Source organism: Gigantopelta aegis, chromosome 5, assembly GCF_016097555.1.
Source record: "Gigantopelta aegis isolate Gae_Host chromosome 5, Gae_host_genome, whole genome shotgun sequence".
Taxonomy (NCBI): domain Eukaryota; kingdom Metazoa; phylum Mollusca; class Gastropoda; order Neomphalida; family Peltospiridae; genus Gigantopelta; species Gigantopelta aegis.
Genome location: NC_054703.1, coordinates 9680285 through 9686480, shown reverse-complemented (window position 1 = coordinate 9686480; position 6196 = coordinate 9680285).

The window sequence follows — 6196 nt, the reverse complement described above, 5'->3', positions numbered from 1 at the left end:
TTTTTTACAAACTCTAGCTAACATACTATCGAAGAAAGGTAAACGACTGTATTGCTGTTTTGTAGATTAGAGAAAATAGTTTGATTATGTAACAATACAAAATCTATGGTATAAATTAATTAAAAAGGGTGTGGAGGGTGAAATACTTGCGACTATAAGCTCGTTGCATGTCAGTGTAAAATGGGATTTAACTGTTAAAACATATCAAACAAATATTTCTTTCTTCGAAACGGAGGGAAAATACGAAATAATGAAGTATAAGTTTACAACGAAAACAGAAGTTGTTAATGAGTTTAATTATCGTGATTTTTGGGGTTTTTTATAATGACCAGTTTAACGCGCCCCAAAACGAATTGCAGAGCAAGATCAAAAAACATTTTTGCAGTATTAAATATTTGCATAATTTAAATATAGAATTTTGTACATATAAATTTTTTGTAAAAACTAAACTAAAAGACTATGTACAGTTTGTAATTCTAATGGAATCGAAGATGAATTCCGTTTTATACTGCAATTTCAACGATATAATAATCTAAGACAGGACTTCTAGATTATGGTAGCCCCACTCCCATGGCTAGTGATATTCAATGTTGGGCTAGTAAATAATTACTATTGTCATGCCCGACAGGGCTTCTAGATTATAGTAGCCCCACTCCCATGGCAAGTGATATTCAATGTTGGGCTAGTAAATAACTACTATTGCCATGCCCGACATGGCTTCTAGATTATAGTAGCCCCACTCCCATGGCAAGTGATATTCAATGTTGGGCTAGTAAATAACTACTATTGCCATGCCCGACAGGGCTTCTAGATTATAATAGCCCCACTCCCATGGCTAGTGATATCCAATGTTGGGCTAGTAAATAACTACTATTGTCATGACCGACGGGGCTTCTAGATTATGGTAGCTCCACACCAGAGGCTAGTGATATTCAATGTTGGGCTAGCAAATAACTACTATTATCGTGCCTGACGGCTTGAAATTATTTTTGGTCAAATGTTGCAATTAAGTCTATTTTGTAAATGTGTGTGTCCTGCCCCACCCCATCCTCCAATGTTAGTGTGTTTAAGCCCTATCTCCCTCTTTAGATGACATATCTGATTATTACAATTATTTAGTGAAAGTGTATTCACTTAAATTAAAGTCGGGCTAGTGAATTTTTAATCGTGGCTAGAGAATTTTTTAATCACTGATCCCAAGGCTAGTGGGTTTTATAAAAATTCTAGAAGCCCTGTGAGACAAATAATTACTAAAGCGTTTTATTACAGACGATGTAGTGTGTTTAAGCTAATCCTATTACTAACTACACGTTGAATAGTCTTAATATGACGGAAATTGGCAATTTTATAATTTGTACAAGTTAACACGGGTTTACTCTTTTAATCATCGATATTGGGACGAAACATAATGTATTATATCGGCGGTATCATCACAGAGGTCAATCCCTACTTTGGGAAGGGTTTTTTTCTTTCTGTTGGTGGGTTCGATGCAGGATCCGTACGGAACCTAGGGTCACGGTCGCTCATTCCGGCATATCGGAATTAATCTCTGTGATTGGCCAAAATACCTCACCACGTCATTGGATTACCAACAGAGTGCAAGATATGCCCCAAGTTCAGCCAACTAACATTTTGCTAACGTTTGTGAACTATCTGACTGGTTCCCGGCGTGCCCATTTGGTTTACCGTGAAGCGCATACAACCAGTCTAACGGGTGTTTTCCTGGCCACAGATGACAATTAATTACGCTATATGTTTTTATTTAGCGTTAGTGGCTATAACATTTTTATTGTATTAGCAGGCTCATGGATTTGTGTGTGTACCTTTGCCTGCCAGGGGGACTCATACCCTGAAAAGGACAGCCCTGTTGTCCAGCTCTTTCTTCCAGGATATTGGTTTAAACAAACACACCCACTAAACCTGGCCGGAGTATAAAAAACATTACTTCATGTAAAAGCACCACTTTTGCATGGGCCGGAATTACCATAAACAAGCCTTCAATGTCAACAAGTTATACATGTTTACAAACTACATCCTCTCCCCTGTCAACTTCAGTAAAATAGTTGCCACTTCAAAGCTGTCTGCCATGGAATAATCAGTCAAACAGCAGACTACTTACACGGACAAATTTCTGGGAAGATAACTGTGATCTGTAAGCCAGGTCTGGATGCACTTTGCTATGGAAACGCTGATGCATGTACCCTTTAAAAATGCATATCGAAATAAATCGCGGTATGCAAATTGGAAAACGGTGCATGGAATTTTGGACCTAAAACCTTGACTTTCGTGAACCGCGATTCATCGCCCCATCCCTAAATACTAGCCGGAACCCTTAAAGATTCGCTTCAACGTAAACATTTTGTGTATATTAGATACATTCAGTATTTAATTACGAAACTTACTATCGTATCAAATACACAGTGTTTAGAACCATCTGGACCCGTTACTGAGGTTACTGCGAAAGAAAACAAAACAGAACCAACATACAACAATAATATCAAAACCTCTTAAAACCGGACCCACTATATACAGGAATTCTCTCAAAACCGGGCGTTTTTGTGTGCCCCTTTTTAACTGTCAATACCTCTTAAACCACATTTGTGCTTGGTCCCGAGGATGTCCGGTTTAGAGGATTTCCACTGCATGTTTATATGTATAAACAATCCACCAATATATATATATATATATCTTACCTGTATCCAGCTGTATTTCTTCTGAGTAATTCTGAATTCTTGTTCAGTCACGTGACGTCAAAGTGTTTAACACAAACCTTCAGAACTAGCTGTGCGAGTCTTGGTAACGTGTCAGTATATATAGAGGCTTACAGACACAGAATAACCACATGGAAAAAAAACTCTCACTGAGTATTTGTCCAGTTAAAGAACATGGCGACTGACGAACCAATCACAATAGCAGCTTTTGTGCGTCTGTGCAGTTGCATTATACTCACTTGGGGTGGGGGGCTAGTAGCATTGCCTTACATTAATGATATAGGATACACAATATACACGAATACAAATAATATGTGAAGACAGCATTAACTATGTTACCACACAAAGCAAAGACGAAATAACAGAAGGAAGTAAAATAAACAAATATATTAAAAAGAAAATAATAATAATAAATAAATGATCGTGGGTGGAGAATTACAAGGTTCTATGTGCACAAAACTTCATTTTGAGAAATCGCCGCTTGAACTTTGGAGCTGCCATATCTGAGTCATAGAGGGGTCTCTGCAACTGTGTCTTAACATACCGTATTATAGGACTGTTTACTGTGACAGAACCTTGTAATTTCCAGGCCACGCAATAATAATGATAAGAAGAAGAAGAAGAAGAAGAAGAAGAATTTAAAAATAATAATAATAACTTTTTTTTAATAATAATAATAATAATAATAATCCCTAGCGTTGTTGTCGGCTAATAGGTTTATCAACAGTGTACTTTACATTCACCTATGTATTGGGTTGGCTTTGTCATAATATAACACCATATTTTTGGAAGATCGTAAGTACTAACTATCTATATTGCGTATATACCCCACTTGTTTGTGAAATGGTCACTATTTGCATTGTTTTGTTTTTTAGAATAATAATGTGGTTCAGTAAGACACTAAAGGAACAGAAAAGGATTCCAAAGTAATATTTCTATTATATTAAGATTTACAATAAAACATGTTTTATCTTTAAACCACGTTTCGAATTGTTGCTAAAATGATTTAACTTGGAACTTGAACGAGTTTTACATGCTTATATACAGCATGTTTCGTGTATGCCCATCACGGGTTCTGACAACGCCAGTGGTTAAAACTACATGTCCTGGAATATTTTTATTATTTAAGCATATAGAACAGAAAATCCAATTACGTTTGGTGCATATATGACGCCGCACTCCGCATTGGTTTCACTACGCTGGCTTATCCAGGTCAAAAACAAAGCCATTATTTTGAAAGTGGAACACTTTTGACGGGCTCGTACCGATCTCGGTTTTCAATGGCTTATCACAAGTATAGAATTCCCCAACAAAGATCACGTGAGATTTCGCAATTTTTGAACAAATTTAACTGTCTTGATTAAGGGGTCGTCTCCTATCTGCAAAACACATTTATATCCATAGAGGTATGGTACAACGCCTTTCCAGGGGTCGGTGAGTGGGGGCTTTACCTTGACATTTTGACAGTGGCCAGCAGTTGGCATACGCGTTACATGTAAGGGGGTGTTACTAATTAGAAAGAAAGAAATGTTTTATTTAACGACACACTCAACACATTTTATTTACGGTTATATGGCGTCAGACATATGGTTAAGGACCACACATATTTTGAGAGGAAACCCGCTGTCGCCACTACATGGGCTACTCTTCCGATTAGCAGCAAGGGATCTTTTATTTGCGCTTCCCACACGCAGGATAGCACAAACCATGGCCTTTCTTGAACGAGTTATGGATCACTGGTCGGTGCAAGTGTTTTACACCTATCCATTGAGCCTTGCGGAGCACTCGCTCACGGTTTGGAGTTGGTATCTGGATTAAAAATCCCATGCCTCTACTGGGATCCGAACCCAGTACCTACCAGCCTGTAGACCGATGGCCTGCCACGACGCCACCGAGGCCGGTCAGTGTTACTAATTACGTAACGCTCTAGGGGTAAAGGAAGAGGGTACTGTGTTCGATTTACGTAACATTTTTCAAGACTATATGTCATTTGTATTCATTACTTAGACCTAAAAAGGTGGGTTTTTTTGGAAATGCGCGGTCAGTCTAGGATGGATTCCCATCGCCGGGTATACAAAAAGACCATGGTATGTGATATCTGGCTGTGGGATGGTACATATAAACAATCCCTTACTAAAAAAAATGTAGCGGGTTTCCAAGGAGCGTGTGCAGGAATTTCAGCGGGGTTGGGGTTTTTGACTGTGTTAAGCGAAATTTATATGGGGTCATGCTCCCCCCAAAAAAATACATTTCAATTTTTGTTTAAGTTTGGACAAGTAAGGGTTTCGACCTCCAATACCCTCCCCCTTCACATGCACCCGATTCCTCTCTAAGATTATATGTCAAAATTACCAAATGTTAGACATCCAACAGCAGATTTATTTAACGACGTACTCAACATATTTTATTTACGGTTGTATGGGGTCGGATGATTATTAAATACGTTTGAAGTGGGCGGAATTTGGAGTAAAAAGGGGGCAGCTGATCAATTCTAATCATGTCTGAAAATGTCCAACAATGAAATTACAGTGCTCGACCAAAGTTTTAAGGAGATTTGAACAATTTAGACGGGCCGTCAACTGTAAAGTCCGTCAGACCATTTATAAGACAGTTAACATAAAATGTTGAACAACGGCCTAAACAAATTAAGTCCGACTAAGCCCAGTTACCTGGAGGCGAAAGTTTTAGGAGGTTGGCCTACGGCGAGCTGATGAGCGGATAACCGGCAAAGGCGGGGGTGAAGTGCTATCATCCGGCGAGCATGGCGATGACACTCCGGTAGTCGTTGCCTAAAACGGCCTTCTCGATCCTGTGAATGGTGTGGCTATCCACCACTGTAACCAGGACCGCTTGTTCATAGACACCTTTCAGGCCTTGTTTCCGATCTGTACTTTCCAGACGGCTTCTGAGTCGGAGGGGGACGATGTTGGTGAAGATGGATGCCTTGCCTTGTCAGGCTGGTCGCTCGGGGTGGAAGTGGGGGTAATGCGGTAGAAACTGACGGCACGTCTAATCTCATCGTGAGTCGAGCTGAGAGGTAAAACGTTTGAGAATGAGAGCAATGAAAAAACAAAAAGTTCTTCACTGCAAAAAATACACAACTCGTCATGTTGTATACCACATTTCTCTAGGTAATGCTACAGTCACATATCCACCCATTCGGGATAAGGCGCCCGTACGGGCCCAAATTTCGAGGAAGTTTGCAAAATCTCACGGCGGTCAAAGGGTGCCGTGGCTATCCTGCGTTCTTTCCTCGTCGTAGAGCGCATAGGTAGCTTTTAGCGCGGAGTTGAAAGTTCCCGATGTGTCATAGAATTTAGTTTTTTTGGCCGTAAACCCGTAGCCACGTTGTATAGAGCCTCGCACGGATACCGCACAGGCCCAGTACGGCCCAAGTAACATTAGTAGGGATGCTGTACGATTTTGGGACTGGATTACGAGTATCTTACGATGTCCGTGCGATGTGGCCACAGACCACAATTAAT